At 45.6% G+C, this 18,341-nt stretch overlaps 1 long non-coding RNA gene across 4 annotated transcripts; it reads left to right on the top strand.

Annotated features, from left to right (window-relative positions):
* Positions 1 to 1,472: 1,472 nt before the first annotated feature.
* Positions 1,473 to 17,158, top strand: LOC117231472. Of its 4 annotated transcripts, XR_004492973.1 has the most exons (6): positions 1,492 to 1,574; positions 1,849 to 3,657; positions 12,165 to 12,325; positions 15,238 to 15,420; positions 15,906 to 16,274; positions 16,378 to 17,158. It is a non-coding gene; the product is annotated as an uncharacterized LOC117231472 (long non-coding RNA). The 4 variants fall into 4 exon arrangements; XR_004492974.1 differs by lacking the exon at positions 1,849 to 3,657 and having other exon boundaries at positions 1,473 to 1,574; XR_004492975.1 differs by lacking the exon at positions 1,492 to 1,574 and having other exon boundaries at positions 1,581 to 3,130.
* The last annotated feature ends 1,183 nt before the right edge of the window (positions 17,159 to 18,341 follow it).

Below are 18,341 nucleotides of genomic sequence, written 5' to 3'. Positions count from 1 at the left end.
AACGACCATCGACACTCTGGCTTTGCTCCGCCAAGGTCACGCGTGCCGATTAACCCTCTCGTGGCAGTATTTTAAAAAAGGCACGGAGGGTGGCATATGAATAGGGTACCAAAGTCGTTGCACGAGTCTCGATCGTTCGATGCCTGTCATTTATTATTTCATTGTGCCTCGACTCGTTAAGCCGGCAACATAAACTCCGATTGTTTTCGGGTAATCGAGTGTTCATCGCGTGCAGGATGCACATGAATGAAAACAAGCATTGATAATGTTTTTAGAATAAATAATAGTTCTTTGTTTGGAAGACATTTAAAATGAAGATTTAAACCAAATTGGAATGGAGCGAAGCATTGGAATCACGAATGCAATAACCATTTCGTGGAATTTCTTGCAGATATGAAAATTAATCTGTAATATTGAATTTTCCATTCGTTACGACTCTAACGTCTACTATTTTAACAAATTCAAGAAAACTTCACCGATAGATCAGAGATACGAATATCTCATAATTTCTAATTATTTCCGATATTACTAATTTTCTGGCGTAAATGTCCATTCGCTCTATTTTCATCTTGCCACCTTGTAACGAGTTAAGATGCCGGAAATCGACGCATTCTCGTCGCGATAAATCAGAGTAGTAACAAGGTAGCAGCGACGGAGCAATTCCGACATTTACACAACCATGCCAAGCCAGAAAATTGTCCACCTTTGTAAAATTACACGGTCCTGGTTAGTTCCTGACCGATTTCGATCCGCGAGCGCGCACGTGAACCCGGGGGTTGAAGGTATCCCCCGAGATATTCATCGAAAGAAATGAATTCGCACGAAAGCCGCGCTCGAGCTCGGCCGTAATCGCGTGATTGTAACATCGTGAAGCGCGGTAATTACGGTGCCGGCGCGAGCTACGACCGATTTTCTCGGAAGCGATTCGAAAAAGGCGAAACGTCAGCTGACCATATTGTAGTTTACGCGAAAGAAGGGTACGAGGTAAATGGTAGGACCCGAAACGCAGGCGAAACGCAGGCGGACAGAAGGTTTCGAGCGAGGAGGACGAACGTGTTGGTCGAGTTCGGGGACACCAGAAGGGGAGGAAGGTGGTGAAGGAGGAGGCCGAAGCCAGGGAGGACATGGCATGTCCCCCGTAATTATAGCAACAATAAAACAATTTTGATAATTATCTCAACTAGTGTATGGGAACACACGACATTACAGCGGGCACGGGTATAGAAACGGAAAGAGAGACGTACGGCGGAGAAAGAGAGCGGGGTAGGGGCGGAGAGGAGACGAGAGGAGAGGAGAGGAGAGAGAGGACACAACGACCGGGGCAGAATAATGACAATAATTACCATTTATATGCAAGTGCCGTCATTACCTGCACACGAGCAGAGCACGCATTCAATTTCGTATCTAATTTGAATAATTCAAACAAATCTCTCCTTCCTGCCCTCCTTCCTCTGCACGCTTTATAATCCCAATAAACGCGACGAGACATCGACAGTGATTCGCTTTTTCAGTGCTTACGAAGACTCCTTCTCTACGTTTACCTCGATTCCCTTCTGCGCTGCCCAATTGCACCGGTAACAATCGTTCGCTATCTTTTTTATTAAGCTAACGAGAGGCATCGTCAATTTTCCTTTTGTTTCCTTTTTCTCTTTGGATAATCGCGTGCGACGTTTGTTACGCTGCGATTCCACCGGTAAACAACGGAAGAATTATTATGTACCGTTTCTGCGATAATTAGTCGATACGTATTCGTGAGATAGAAATCCGGAAATCCAATAGCAACTAACGATCACTCGTGGATTACGAATGTAACGATTTACGATAAAAATGTATTACACGTGTTTCTAGTGTTGTAAGCAGCTTTGAAACGTGCATCGATAATATCGCTGATCGCTTCAAATGGGACGTCAAGTACTAAAACAGTGCCGACCTATCGCTTTAAATTCAATGGTGTGACATAAAAATAATTTCCTCCTCGATTGGATGAGATCGACGCGAACGAGACGCGAAAGGAAAGCGAATTAAATAAATAAGTAGGTCGTAAATTCTCGGAAGCGTTATGCATCCGAGGCACCGGCAGATTTCGCTAAATCAAGCGCAATTACCGATCCGTCGTCTCGTCTGAACCTGCAATTCCCCCATTGCCCTTACCTTCGCAACGATTCCAGTTCCTACCCTGGAATCACTCAATCCCCGTTTACCTCTCCCGTTCGCGCAATGTTTGCGCGCAGTCATGGCACCAGCAAAGTGGCCCTATCAATATTAATCGCAATATTTGCCTGGCATGCTCTTCGTCGCACTCTCTATTACCAATTAATCCGGTCGTGCGAAGTATGCTGCGAACGAGCAGATAGGCCATAACGCGCGAGATGAAGCGAGGGAACGAGAGAGTAAGAGTGACCAGGGGACAAATAAAAATGATGGAAGAAGAAAGACGGACAGAGAGGAAGAGAAAGAACGGGTGAGACAGTGAGACGGTGAAGGGGAAAGCGAGAGGGGCCAGAGAGAAAGAGAGAGAAACGACTCGTTGACGGGTTAGATATTGTGTCAGCCGAGTCGTCCAGCATTAAAAGTAATTACGACGTGATTGACCGAGGGCCCGTTGGCCGAGGGTGAGGCGACGCCGAGGGGAAGGCTAAATCATCGGAGTGACGCACGTAGCTCGTTGTTGCCTCCCAATTATACAATCAGCGAGACCAAGCAGAGGAGAAGCGAGAGGGAAAAACCGAAAGATAGACGGAGAGTGGGAAGGCCAGCCCGTGCAGCAGAAGAAAGAAGCAAAGAATATACTTGGATCTTGTATCTCGTGACGGACGAAAGACGAGAAGAGACGGTGGCGGAATTACGTCAGGAACGTAGTGGGGCAGTCGTGGTCGTTCGAGTCGGCGAAGATCGGTGCCATCGCAACGATAATTGCCAACCGGAACCACTAGCGCGACCGGGGATGGAACGACCATCTCTCGAACATCGACTTTTCACAGCTACTTTCAAGGACAACGTTTGGTACGCGTAAACGTTACAGATTCGAGGGAAGGTGTTTGAATCCGCCCCTGTGCAAGACGAGAAGAAGAGGAAGACGGACGAAGGAAGATGGACCGATCGCGATCGTTATCGTCTATTATAAAGTCGAGTAAGTTGGCCTGTGATGCAGCTGCCGTTTTGTACGGTGATGACGACGGTGGTTTATAAGTCGTGATCTAGAAACAAATGAGCCATTGTGGAGGACAATCGTTCCGTTAAGGACGGGAGGAGGGCCAAATAGGCGTGAAGAATCGAACGACCGAGCTGGCAAGAAGAAGTAATCGATTTCGAGATGGTTTCCGTCGTACTGCGACGACGTCTAATCCAACCGTTGCAAAAGGAAAACACATTTCGCGCTCGAACACCTCCCAAGTGCTACGCGCTACCATTCTTCATCCGTTTAACGTTTGTTCCTCTCCGCGAATCAACGTGCGAGCTTTACTTAAACGTTTCTATTCTTACGTTACTTTTCCACCAAATCGATCCTGTGATATCGAAATAACAAAGAAACAAACTTGGACGAAAGTACTAAAACTGTTCGGCTAGATATAAAAAGTGAGCCGAAGAATGCTAAGAACAACGAAACGAAATTGAACGATACCACACCTGTACTCAATTAGGTCGAGTATTTAACAGGTAGGTACACACGTAACACCGGAAGAAAGGGAAACAATAATGTTTTGATTTTGTTAGCTGTATTGTTCCAACCGTAGTCTTGTGTGCCCTTCGTTTTAAGTACTGGACGCTTGAGTATTTCGCGCTATGAAGTACGCGCCAATTGAGAGACAAAGGGCTGCACGAGTTGGCAAGGGTGACTCTGTATGACGATATCACAATAGTTTCTATGAAGCCTTTTCTTCGAAGCTATGGCCATTAGTGGCGCCCTCTTCCTCTTTCTGCCGATCGTTCATTCCGTTATTTTACTGTTTGACTCAACTTTAGAGCCTTTTCAAGGTTGTACTTGAAGACATTCATCGTGATAAATAGTCTCTTACGTGGCGCGAGCACAATTAACGGAACCGTTTTCACGCGGCAGCGACTCTTCGTGACGGCTATTCAGAAAAATCCGCTTTGTTGCATGGGAAAATACCAGACGCGAATTTTTTCCCTTTCGGGAAATCAATTTCCTGCCGAAGATGGATATTTTATCAGCGACAAACTCGAGAACTTCGAATCGTTATTTACGATGAATGTGATAATTGAGCGTGAAGTATAGATACGTTACGTTATTACAAAACGAAACGTGAGAGCAAATTAATCGAATCCGTAATTCGTTTGCGATCGAGCGCACAACAAAGCGTCGTACATATTAACTTTTGAAATCGTCGATCCACGTCGCAAAACTAATTCGTCGGTGAAAATCGGTGGACACTGGCGAAACGACTTTGTGCTCGTTTATTCGCGATGCGTGTACAAATTCGTATTGCATACACGTACCGTGTATGCCACTCCTGCGTTTAAGCCACCAATTTTACGACATTGCAGAACCGTGATTCAAATCCTGGAAACCTTGCTCGAATTAAACACCGACGCGTTCCAAATATCAACATTAATAATACACCAGCATCTACATGCCGGTTTAACAGTAACTTTCAGATCGAAAAACATTTTCCTACTTCTTCGCTAATTTACTTTGCGAAAGGAGATTAGATCGATAAGGATTGGGCAGCGAATTAATACGTAGAACGTGGTTAAATTTAAATAACATAATCTACGTGTCAAGGTATAAAAAATACTTTAGAATAGTAGATATTCTACGGAATTTCAGCAACAAATTGTTTATCGCGCAATTTTTACAAACTCCATGAAGCTATGAAATCTACGTGGCAGGAGAAAAACGTTTCAAATCCTCCAAGTTTCTTCTTATAAGTAGAAAAAAAACAACGATCGATAATATTTAAGTGAAAAAAGAAACTACAGATGAAACGTTGCGTTAAGAGAACGTCGACCCTTGACGAATCGAGATAAACCAATTCACAGAAAAGCTTCTCACTAAATTTCTCTACTCTAACCATTCCATCCTAGTAATAGCGACCGAACCATTACCATTAATTGAAGAACAACAATCGAACAGGCTCTCGACCATCATTATCCTCTAGTAGATCGCGTTTCTACGATTCGTTCGGCAACATGAAAGAGTGGGATTCGCGGGGCTTCGCTCGCGTTTCACGACTCATCGACGAAAGCCGTCCGATCGATCTTGAATCTCGCGATCCAGGTTCCGTGTTCGATGTGGGACCCGTCGAAGGGGCCCCGCGTCAGCCAAGGCAGCTCGCGTCCAACGGTTATCCAGGCACCGACGAGACGCGTCCGCGGTTTGAAAGGTGGGCGCCCCGGCACCGGCTACGAGCCTGGGCGTTAAAATGTATCGAAAAGAGACAGCGTTACGTACGCGGCACGTATTTATGGGCATGAACCCGGCCAGAACGGAGAAAGAGACAGAAGGAGGCGATCGGTATGGACGAGTCGGCGGATCCGGGCTAGGTCGTTCAACCAACCGGTGAACCATCGAACCATCCGAGCGACCAGCAACGGTCGGTGCGGAGCACCTTGCTCTCTTAACAGTCCTAACCGAGGCTAGAAAGAGAGGAACTGGCCCCTCGCGCGGGACGGGGGAAGCGGCCGGAACGGGCCGCGGAATAGAGCGAGAGAGAGAGGAGCCGTAACGATCGGCGGTCGCACAGGATCCGCCAATGGTGAGTGACTTTGTGTCTCCGTTGCAAGTGTGAACCGGGCATAAGCAGGCAATCTTACAGAGAAATCGCGCGCGACTGTGCACGCCAATGTTGCGATACGCCCGACTCTTCTCGCTCGTGAGCCCTGGCTCCCCAGGGTGGAGTCCAAAGGCTCGCCGGTGTATTAATAACGTCGCCCTGATTTATCGCGACGCGAGGGTTTCACTCGGTCATGAGCTCGCGAAAGTGTTTTAAACGCCGGTATCGTGGCTAACTGGTAAATGGATTAATTGAATTGAAAGAGGAAGTTGGATTTATGGATGTATATCGGAGGCCAGTGGGTTTGAAGATGATGAAACGGTAGAATTTTGGTATCGTAAAGCATCTGACTGAAAGATGGTAGTGATATATAGTATGGTAGCAGGATACACGTGCGAGGATATACCTATTTTTCTTGCAAGAGTAGCGGCACGAGAGAAGGCGAATTCGTGCTCCTTTGAAGATGCTCTTAAACGTTTCACAGATTCCAACTCTGTCAAACAAGTCCCTCCTTCCTTGCTCGTATGCGCCAACGTACGAAAGGTTCGTTTGTTTCCACTTGCTTCGCAGAATCTCTTTATACAGTCTAACGATCCCGTACGTGAAACAGGGTTGTTACACATACGAGAGAAGTCTAACTGGTACGTACATCCCGAAGAAGGCTACGAGTCGGAGCAGCGATAAAACCTTCTCGAAACGCTTCGGATAATTGTTACGAGAAGGTAGGAATCGGAGGAGCCGCATCCGTTATTCGGCGTGCACTGGTGAAATGTAAAAAAACGCGCAGAGAAATAAAAACGAAGATGCGTTGGAATTAAAAGACCGTTGTTTATCCGAGTCTTCCATTGAGTTACTTCGCCATTAAACAGATTAAGGGGCCACAATCAAGGAGAAAGCACTTGTCGTCGAAAAAGACACCTAAATCAATGATATCTCGACGGCCTGAAATCGTAAGGTACGCGGGTCTGGCATCCCGCCCACAGTTCAGGCTCCGCTCTGTTCACGTCCGTTCCTCCCAAACATAGCAAAATGGAGAAACGTGTTGTCTCGACGTCAAATCGTAGCACGCGGCGAACACCGTGCCTCCCCCGGGCCGTCCATTCCTCGATCTCTGGAATAATATTCCCAACGTTTTTTTACGGGCCACGTATTCAAGACAAGAGGAAGGAAGAAAGGGACCACGGGCAGAACGAGGAGAAGAACAGTGGAAGACGGTGGAGGCGCTCCACCACGGAGAATTGAAAATGATGATTGGCGGTAAGCGGGCTGCCAACAGTGATGGAGGAGCAGTAGAGAGGTGGTCAGCTACGAGAAACGGACAGAGAACGGGATAAAGAGAAGGAGATAGAAAGAGGCGATGGGGTACTAAATAAGAAAGCGATGAGGGGGAGGTGGAAGCCGGAGGAGGACATCCAACCTAACCGGAGGGGAAGAGAGACCACTTGGAAGGAAAAAGAGTCAGGAGCGCGCGAATTAAGTCGATCGCAGTGCGTGGAACCACATCCTTCGCGCCCGCTACCTTCGAGGATATCGCTTTTCTTTCGTCCTTTCCCTCCTCGCCCTGTTTCGGCCGCCTCCCTCTCTGTCCCACCTTTTAACGTTGTTCGAAGCGCGTACCTCTTCTTTATTATCGGCATCAAGCATCGTCTTTTGTTTTATAATAACCGGCGTTGCTGCGGTCGCGCCGCTCTCGTAGCTCCTTTTGCAATGCCGGAGGAGCAGCTCTCCAACTACTGCAAAGAGCAGAGTGGAGAGACGCGGGACGGGGAACGAGAGAACGAACGAAAGGAGAGGGGTATCGCGATAAATTGCCAATGCCTCGTAACGCTGACTTCACGCGCTCTTGAACACGCACTTTGGGTATTGTCACTGAAAAGCCGCGTCCCCGTCCACGGGACTATTCTTGTGATTAACCGCAAGGCGAATTATTTCTATCGAAATCGCTCCAACGGGAAAAATCGGTCGAAAAGGGAACAATGTTTCGAGACAAAGATCGGTCGTGCGAATCGTCGTAAGGAATATTTCGTAAAAGGAAACCGTGACGACAGCTGGCATCAGTCGCCGAACTTGCGATATTAGACGTAGCCGACGCAAACACGGAGTAATCCCTCGAGCAGCAGGGTGCATCCGGAAGTATTTAAACTCAAGTCGCTGACATTGCGCTCGAAGCTGTTCATCTCGCACCCTTATATTAAATATTCTCCATTGCATCCCGGGGAGGCGATGACCACAGAAATATATATGTACTCTCTCTCTTCTCTTTTTTCTCGTTTTCCATCTTCGTTCTTTTTTTATTCTTTTTGGACTGGAAGACGAGATCGAGCGGACGGATAAGGCTGTGACACGCAGCGACGCGCAGGGCGCCCTTAATCCGGCAATAAAAACCTCGGCTCACGTATATTATTTTATTTAGTTTCCCAAACTGCCACGACTTAAACGCATCCATAATTACCGGCGACTACGTGAACCGCTTAACTTATCGCGCGTTTCGACCGACTCTCTCGACCCTCTGTGCACCGCTGTACGATCGTCGATGGTCGTGTGTGCGTGCACGCCAACATGTATCGTCGATCGTACGTACGAACGTAATTTATGCGTGCGTGGATTTTAACTCCCACGCCATGAAGGCATACCACGAGATTGTTCGTGCCCACGATTGCGCGTATACCTGTCCGACCCGTAAGAATTATCCGTGTCCATTTGCGTCTGGCTCCCGATACGCCCAGCCCGAATTCGGCTCAATGGAGTCGTTATCTATCGGGAACAAGGTGTTGAGAATTCGGATGGTCGCGATATTTCCCTCGTAATTTCCTAGAATCGGATATTAGGGTTTTTATGCGACCAGCTCTTCTCTAGCGTCCGTTTCGATCGCTCGATGGACCATGTTAATAAATATATATTATTCTTAAAAGCATGCAGTACGTTGAAAGAAAATTGTTAGAATCGAAGATTAGATATGCGTAAAATCTTAGTACAGCAAGTTAAGTTTAAGTTACGTTTTATTAGAAAGATTTATACGCTTTGTTCGTGGATACTGATCGTAAAATTGAAGAGGCAAAAATCATTTACGTTCTCCAGGTTCTATAATGGCAAAACGTCCAGATACATTAACATCAAATATCAAGTGAATTGGCAGTAAGCATTTCATACTTCATACGTGTAATGAAAGTTTAGTTACGATGTAACAGATTGTCTATGCAAACGCATAAACTGTGAAACGATTTAACTGATAAAATTCGCAAAGCAAGGGAAAATTAAAAATTTGTACCTAAAAATACATATTTTTCTATATAGGATTAAACTTTTTTAACGTGATTTTCAACTAATATTCTTTATTGCGATATTATAATGTACTTTCAATTTTCTCACGGACCGTAAGATTGCAAGAACAAATTCTTCGGTCTGTTCAGTAGAATTCTTCCAACTTGTCTCAATTTCTAACCGCGTCTCGCGCTGCGAAAGCACTTTGAGAGCTCGCGTTAAATTAACGCCGGTCATAAATAATATACGTATATATCGATATGTATGTAAATTAGTCGCAATTTTACGTTCGCGTTCGTTGTCTTTTCGAGGTTCGTTCCTCGCCGACTCGAAAGCGAGTTAGTCCCCCTTCGGATGGCATTACTTTCTCTTACTTAGTACCAAGAGAAATAAAACGCATCCCTTATACTTAACTACCGTATAATGGCTTGCAGTCGCCTAGGTAGCAGTCGCGAATCATTGTATCCAAAGCAGAAGCAGCAGCAGCAGCAGCCAGTTCCTTTGGTCTCTGGTCGACGAAGGGAAACACGAGAGGGGAACGGCATAACAAGTGAAGCGCGCGATCAAGAATAATGTGAAAACGGACAGCGCGCGCGGACAAAACAACGAAAAAGAGGAGAACAATGAACGATGCTCGCGCTCGCTCCACGTAGACCCGGCAATTTCGTCGAATTGCAAGCGATTACCGTCGCACGGCAGCTCGAATTTTCCGTTTGTTTGAGTTACGGAGTTGTGCAAGGCCGCGAAATGCTTCGAGGTTCGACGAAACAGACCCACGGCCAGCAACACACCAGAAACATCAGAAGACTCTCTCTCTCTCTCTCTCTGTTTGTCTGTCTGTCTCGTCTAGAGAATAGCCATAGTTGGAAAAGGGGAGCGAGTTGCACGACGAACAGTTTGAACAACGAGCGCAACGAAGAGGTACAACAAGAAGAAATTAGAGGTCTCGAAGAAGAAACGAGAACGGACAAACGGGAAAGAGATACGGGAAAAGAACCCACACGGTTTACCTGCGCGTATTACCGGTCCGGTAATATGCCCAATGGCCACCGATTAACACTCAAATGAACTGCGGGAAACACCGGAGTCTTTTGCCCTTTCGAGAGAACCTAGTTTGCTCTTTACCGGACTCTTTGTTCGAAAGGTTTCTGAATCTTCGTTTGCCTCTCTGTCTGTTTGTCTGTACGTACCACTGCTAGACAATGGTACTGGCTATTCCACGCCACGATTTTTCCGGCTGCCGAATAAAGAAGGAGCAGCCGAGGGAGATAGAAGGGAGATCGGAGAAAGAGAACTCGCGCGCGCGTCTCCAGCAGCAGACCCGCTAGAAAGAGGATAATTCCCTGTAAGTGGATAATGCCTCGACGGTGCTCCTTGCCTACGCACCCAAGATCGTACTCCAACCTCCTGCTTCCTCCTCGTTCTCGATCCTCCTTTCCTACCGTCGTTTCGCATGGTAGTTTTGTGGCTGGTGGTTGAAGGCTTTGTAGTTTGGAGCCCGGTAGTCTCCGTCGCTCCTTCTATCGTTTCTATCTACGCGGTTCTATCTCCGTCTTTCTGCAGGATCTTATTGTACAACTCGCTTTCAAAGTTCCACTCGTTGCACCCGGACGCGCCACCACCGTGGAATTCGCGTTTTTCCTTCCTCGTCGCTTTCTCCCACCTCCTGTCCTCTCCCTTCGCTCCTCTTCACCTTCCTTCCCTCCCCCATCGCTGGCTCTAGGGTTTTATCGCGCGAGATACCCTCACTGCCGTTTGCGGTTCATCCTCCAATTATCCCTAATACAGAGAATACCGTGGAGCGTTATTATTACTCCCGGCTATTCCCGATTGTTGCTCTTTCCTCGAGATTTTCGTTTGTGCCACGTTGTACGTGCAGTCTAAACTCGGACGAACAGACGGATGGTAATTGGCCTGATTCTTCCAGCCGAAAATCCATCAGCATATTCAAAGTGTTTCGTTGCTTAATATTCTGAGGTATTCAAACATTTCCAGAGAAACAAGGTTCGATCGAAGAAACAAGACAATCGAGGGCTATAATTGTAAAATTGTTGGTATTTTAGTTTTGAAAGTTTAACCCTTATGAAAGTGAGCAAAATTTTGCTGTTATTCGATAGGCGTATACGTAAATTCGGAGCTTTGATATTTAAAACTTTCACGGGAATTCTCACATAAAAATGGCGAAAGAAATGTGGCTCCAGAGAAATTATTTTCATTTTCCGGAGCGAGGTCGTGTTATCGCAAAAGTTTGCACGCTCTGTGATATCTTTTCTGCAGAAATGGAAGCGGTATGTACTCAAAGAGAGGAAAAATATGTACCGAATAGGTTGTTCGAGGTCGTGGATAATTGTCGTATTTCGAGTCGGGCATTGGAGTACGTGCAAACTGTCGACGGTACATCCCTTACGGTTAAACGAACGAAAGAACGTGGTAATACTGTTCGTCGTTAAATCCATGGCGTGGCCTAACGTAGCGTTTCGCATGGCTACAGTGTCTGAAAGGCAAAGAACAGACGGTCAAACGATACACCGCCCTGAAATCTACATTTATCCTCTGAATTTTATAGGCTGCCGTCAGAGCGATTCCGTTGTTCTCGGCACCGAGAGCTTCTCTCTTTGATGGTCTTTCCTGCAACAGCTAAATGCTCGACGCGGCGTGAACGAATCATCCACCGTGCAACTTTTTGCCCGTCGATCGCAATGACTTTTACGACGGTCAAGTCCCTGGGATGGTTCTTACGATCATAAACGTGTCAGCTGTTAACTTTCGATCGGTATGCTATCGCGCGAAGCGATGATAGCGTTAGGAAGCTCGCAACCGAATATCCTATCCGCGCAATGCCTGGCGGAGGAACGATTGATGCTCGTCATTTCGAACGAGAATCCGCAAAGTTGCCGCGTACTTTAACAGTCACGCGTGAATCTCGCGGTTAGACGATCCTCGAGTCGGTATTTCAGTAGAAATGCAGATTCCTTTCTCTTCGCCAGGTTTCTCGAGTATAATCGCGAAGACGATGCGCGTAAGATCGTAAAAGATCATCGTGCGAACAGAATACGACGGTCTGTCGAGAATTTTAGCTAGAAACGAACGATCTAGGAAAAGGAGTAACGAGTATCGAGTTTCCACGAAGAATGACGAAACAAGGAAGTAAATTTTACGCTCGTCTAGGTTTCCCGCGCGACCAAACGACGAACGATGGAACACACAGAGAAGCGAGGAGAAGGAAGTGAGCGCAGAACGATCCAGAGCAACGGAACCAGTAGAAATCTCTCGCTACCTTTTCCAGACCTCCAGCGGCGCAGCGATCGAAAACGATCGAATAGAGCAAGGTATTCCGTGTAAAGCGTTCGTCAGGCCAATCGTATAGCGGTGAGAACGAGTTCGCTCGCGTTTCATCGAATGTTCCCATGGATGCCGTGGTTCGTGATGCCGGAAAAATCCATAACGTCAGCCACTAGTAGGCAAAGCACAATCCTATTGGCTCTCTTCCCGTTGCTCGACACACTGCGAGAGAGCTGATAGCGTCCAAGCTGACGAGTCCATAAGCCAAGTTTTCGAGGTGCATCTTGAGACTGCTGCGCGTTCCTGTATCGTGTATACCACGTTGGTCGCGTACAAGTATATATAAGTATTTCCACGTACGGGGATGACTCGGTAGACGACCAGCGGACAGGGATCAGCGAAGACCTCGGCCGAGCACAGTTTTGTTATGAGGATCGTATAATATTCCAGTCAGACTCGCGGCTGTACAACGGGCATCGGCATCCGCGAGCTGAATGACAATTCGGCGGATCCGAAGCGCTGGGTAATTGCCAGCTTAGCCAATCATTATAACGTGTATGGTGGATATGCTACGGGTTGACAGGCCTCGAATAACCGACAGTTAACGGACGGTTGACATTCGTGATTTACGTGAATGCGCCATAAATCTGGCTAGCTCTGAAACCTAGACCCCTTGCGCTCGTGCCTTTTTAACATGCTGCGGCCGATTCGTTCTAAAGCTTCGGCTACCTTATTTGGAGGATTTGTCTACCGCTTCGTAGATCAGCCGTCGATAAATGTGTTCATAGTTGATACCAGCCATGACTATTATATGAAAACTTATGTGTCTAGTATATGATGTAACAATTTGACGACTGACGCAGTTAAATTTGATTGCATATCACGAATTGGTATATCAGATATACGAAAAGTTCTTCGGACATTTATTTATCCTTTACAAGAATCAACTCTGTCTCGACTTCCATGTGTCTTAATGTACGATGTTTGGCGATTAATTTTTATGCCTTTCTCTTTGCAGTTTCGTATCGATTGGAAACACAATAGATCGTGGATGACCAACTTAGTCAGATTCACAGCGATCCTCGATTTATTACAAAGCGAACTACTACGATGCGAAGTTATTATGGAAAACGTATCCATATTAGAAATCGAATTAAATGGCTTCTCTTGCCAAGGAGAAGTAAACGATCGCGACGATATTCCTCTAGGTGAATCGGAATACGATAAATTATTGCAAATAATAATGTCATCGCGTACCGTGGAAGGTGCTCGTTAAACAGAAGGCAGTACAATCGTGCTGCTAATGACCGGAGCAGGAGAGTTGTTTCTTAGTATAACAACGCCAGCGACCGTAGATACTTCGTCACGCGTAGAGGATGTACGAGTCCCAGCGAATCATTAGTAAGGTATCCGCCTTGAAGGCTGGTACTTTCCTTTTAGCCAGATGCTTTTGTAGATTTTAATCCGCAGATCGTCCGTACGTTGCCGCCCAAATGAGATCCTTTATTTCCTCTTAGCTCAATAAACACGATATCTCACTGCAATGCTTATTCGATTAAACCGCGGGAACCATGTGATTTCGTAATTCTGCGATCGTCGATATTGACGCAAGCACACGTATTTCTCCTGTGATTTGGTAATATTTACGTTCAAGTTGGTAGTTCATTGTCCCTTGAATATTGTTTTTTCTCTTTAGTTCATTAAAAATTTATCGAAGACGATCTTTAAAATTCACCTAATGGCCAGGAGATATGTTCCAGCTCGAGAAAAAAAACAATGAGTGGAAATCACGAATTGGAATTTACGTCACATAGTTTTGAAGTTGGTGTGCCGGCTATTTTTACGTGCTACGCGAAGAATGAATAATAAACCGCGTATCCGCGTTTTAACTTCTGAACTGGAGAACAACATAACTGTTCAGGTTGCGTGGGTTATTCGTAGTATAAATGGATATTGACAAAACCATCTAATTAGACTTGTAGCGAATATACCCAAGTGAAAGGTTCGTAGGCGTGGCAGGAAGTGCACAATGGATGGGAAACATGATAGCACACATTAAATATATATGACCGCGAAAACCTGAGGCTAAGAAAGTTACTATACCGCAAAAGGTTAATTACTACGCAAAGTATTATTATTCTTACTACTAGTAATGCACTTTGATCGCGGACCATGATATTTCCTTTACGTTACCGAATCAAACCTCTTCCATCGAAATCGCGATATACATAAATCAATTCCTGCCCGATGGAGGCCGAATCACCGCTGTCACGAGCATTATTTCATATATATTACGTTTTATTAAGCAAAGAATGAAAAAGTCTTTGCAATACCGGAAGGCAAGCAACGGATAAACCTAACTATATGCAAAACACTTTTTACCTCTACGTGATAATTACATGAATAATTACAAAAATAAGGTCGCTCACATGGTTCAGATAGCCGTTGAGAAATATTTGCATATTTTTCTAACGAAGGGTTTCCTTATCAGGCTTTATTCATTTCACTTTCATGGTTACTTTCATAGTTATATAAAAATACTACCATGTAAATGATACGAAATTTAACATACTAAGATCTGATAGATCATCTAAATAAATATAATAATATGCAAACGCTTTTCGTAGCTATTGTAAATGTAGTCTAGAAAATAATAGACGTGTCTTCACCACCCGTTAAGTAACACGTATTGATTATTTAATTTTACCCTATACTATTAGAGTTTAACACTACTCAAGATTATATCGTCGGTTATTTTAGTTTTATTTGCCACCACTGAACGCGTGTACGTCGAAGCGCGGCGCATTATGTAAATTATTTGTGATGGAGTACACGGTTCGCGGGTTCGTTAGTTAAAGAAAATTATTGCGACCGGCAAAAAGGATCGCGAAGAAGGATCGAACGTATTAATGCGTTCAAGGAAGGTATGGCCATGTAATGTTTCGAGTTTCTGTTTCAGGAACCGTACGACGTTTCGCGGAACACAACGGCTCGTAAGCGGCCGTCGTGCAGGCGTTAAAGATCTGATGCCCACTAATGACGAAGTCTTGTGTTCACGTGTTGACACTAACTGATCACGAAAAGGAGGACGAAGAAGTGTCAATGATTGCTTCGCTGTGTCATCCTGTCCGTTTGATAAATGGTCAGAACTCTAGTAATATAATACATATTTCAGTACGGAGCATGTGTTTGGTATTTTTTCAAATTCCACCGATTGAATATCCTTTTCGCGGCCATTATCACCATCCATTTCCTGGCCATAATAAATCGTACAGAATACGTTCATTACGACTGCTATCGCCTAGGTATCGCTGGTAGATCTCCAACATTCTAATTCAATTAGATTCGAGTTTTACATTTGATCCACCATGTCACGTTTTCTTATCAACTTCTTTCTGAATAAAAATGTCATAGTCGCAGACCGATTTCGTCTCGTTATTGATTTAGAAATACAAAAGTTCTAGAGAAAATTAACGTCATCGACAAAACGATCAGAGACTTATCGATGATTCGCGAATCCCGCCTAAACAGCTTCTCGCGACTTTTCATTTCTTGTAACAGATATAAATATAAGAGTACATAATAGGAAGACGAAAGAGGCAACGAGCTAATAAAACGCACTATTAGGCTGGAAATATCGGAGAGAATAGGGTACCGAGAAATCAAGCGTCCGGTAGAAGAATCTCCGGACGGATCCGAACAAGGGCTGGTCGTGCAGGCGTTAAGGATCCGATGACGCTAATGACGAGGCCATGTGTCCGCATATTGACGCTAACTGGACTGACCGCGAAGAAGGAAAGCAAGAAGGATACGAAAGAAGAAGCAGAAGAAGAGAAGAAAGATAAAAGGGGAAGAGGTGGCGATGGTTTGCAGTACCACGAGTAGAGTAGAAGACCGGTGTGCACGGAGGTAACGGAGGTAACAAACGTCTCCTCGAGGCCTCGAGTGTGGTAGAAAGGCGGAGGAGGGAGGGCCGCGGCAAAGGGTTCTTCCGAGGTGAGGAGGCCGTTTTTGAGCCGCGGAGATGATTTACCTTACAACTAACAATATCCCTCCTTACGGCCCTGGCGGATTTATTAGTTCTCTCTCTTTCCTTTAGGGTTAGTCCGCAGAGGTGAGAGGCAGATCGTCTCGCGAGAAGGACCGCGCTCGAGGGAGAAGGAAGATGAGAAAGCCCCAGGCTCGAGCCCAGCACCTCATTACCCGATAATTTACTACGCGAGTAATTAACTGGGCACACAAACGGTGCCACGTTATATACACCCTGCGCGCATATATACGCCTCGACGACTCTTCCCTGGCTCTTTTCGATTCTGCAGGCTCATATATTACCGGTGTCGCGTCCTCCTGCCGATCTATTTATCCATTCGTCTGTACGTGATGAACCTTCGACGTGCGAGTGCACGTAGGTATTTCCAAAGACCAGTCTGACGATAATCGCTTAAACGATAGAAAATGAGACGACAGAGACGGAACCGTGTGCGGAACATCGCCACGGAATCGTACGCAGTTCGGTGCACCGTGTTTCTTTCGTTCGCACGGTTATAAATGCGACGCGATATTCCTCGTTCGCGCCCAACGTGTTGTATGCTTACAAAGCACCGGCAAACGAGTGTATATATCGGGGGATATCGTATGTTACGAAAGAAAGTATCAATCGAATCCTCGTTACGTGTGGTACACGCTTGTTTCATGATCTATACGCTGTGTTAGCCATTCTTCTGTATTTGTACTTTTTAACGCAACGTTACAGGCAGGTACACTTAGTCCGATATTACCTAACAATGTCTCTCTGAATCTCGTGAGAAGCTTTAACATTTATCTGGGAATTTACGACCATTTACCTTACCTGCTTGTCATAAATAAGTTTGTGCAAGTCATCCGGTTTTGGAGAAATTGAACAGCGTGCCGAACCACCCCGGGGGTAGTTATTTTATTCTTGGGAATTGATCCGAGCAATGAAATGAAAAAAAAAAGAAGATCTTGCTGTCGAAAGAATAGGACGAAATACGTATTTAGATCGCAGTTCCCCTAAACGCATTTCTCGATGCTTTAGTTTCGCAAATATGGATCCGGTGGACACTAAGAATATATAGTATTTTGAGCTCGTCATTAGCATCAGATCTACGGCCGTTACTCTGCTGATTCCCCGAGTTGGTGTTCGCAAAATATGGACTGGATCGTTGAAAGGCGGCCGTGTGTCGGCGAGGCGAACGTTTCCGCGAAAGACGGACGAGAACCGAAGAAATCGCCATTTATAGGCGCTACCGAGGTGGCTATCGCTTGTTATTCGTACGAGCCCCGGCACGTTCCTGGATTTTTCATTTGATACGCATTTTACGATTTTTCGCGTGCGACTAGCTTAGCCTCGGCTTCTCTGTGCAGTCATCAGATCGAGGCTGCCTGCATGCTAATCGATCTCTCTGGCTGAGCCAGAGAAAACTATGCATGAAGAATGGTTCGCCGTGCTAGGGCTGCGAAATCGATCGTTCGATTTCTTTCAGCCGATCCGAAAGCCGATTGGCGCGGTTCGATTCGTTGTCATCGTAATTTTCATTACACGATGCGTCCCATCCATGAATCAACGCTCTACGACATTGGTATACTGATTCGGTTAGAAGCACGTGGACGTGATTGATAACAAAAGCGCGAACCGGTACTTTTCCTTTCCCACAACCGCGTGGTGGTTCGCGGGTTCGTACACGGCGCCGATCGTCGGTGCCAAACTTAATTTATTAAAGGTAATATGTTATCATTTTCCGTTAATAAATTTTTGCCACATCGGCAATAATTTAGCAATGCAGGCAGATTAATTTGAGCGTCGCCTCGGCGGGTTGTTAAGCGGACGATAAATATCCCCGTAAATCTGCAACGACAATGTAAATCACACCTCCAAATTTATCATCTTTCGGCTATTTAAACGAAGAGGAGGAAGAGGAAGAATAATTCTAAGACGGGGATGCGTACGAATATTAAAATAAGGTGTCAACCCCTGGACGGTATAATAAATTGCTGGCAAACGGTAGGAACCACCGAAGAGACAGTAGTTTATTATCAGGCCAT

Source organism: Bombus vosnesenskii, unplaced genomic scaffold (genome assembly GCF_011952255.1).
Source record: "Bombus vosnesenskii isolate JDL3184/JDL3185 unplaced genomic scaffold, Bvos_JDL3184-5_v1.1 scf7180000013272, whole genome shotgun sequence".
In the NCBI taxonomy this organism is placed as follows: Eukaryota; Metazoa; Arthropoda; class Insecta; order Hymenoptera; family Apidae; genus Bombus; species Bombus vosnesenskii.
Note: the sequence above shows the minus strand (reverse complement) of the source record. Positions and strands in the feature narration are given on the sequence as shown.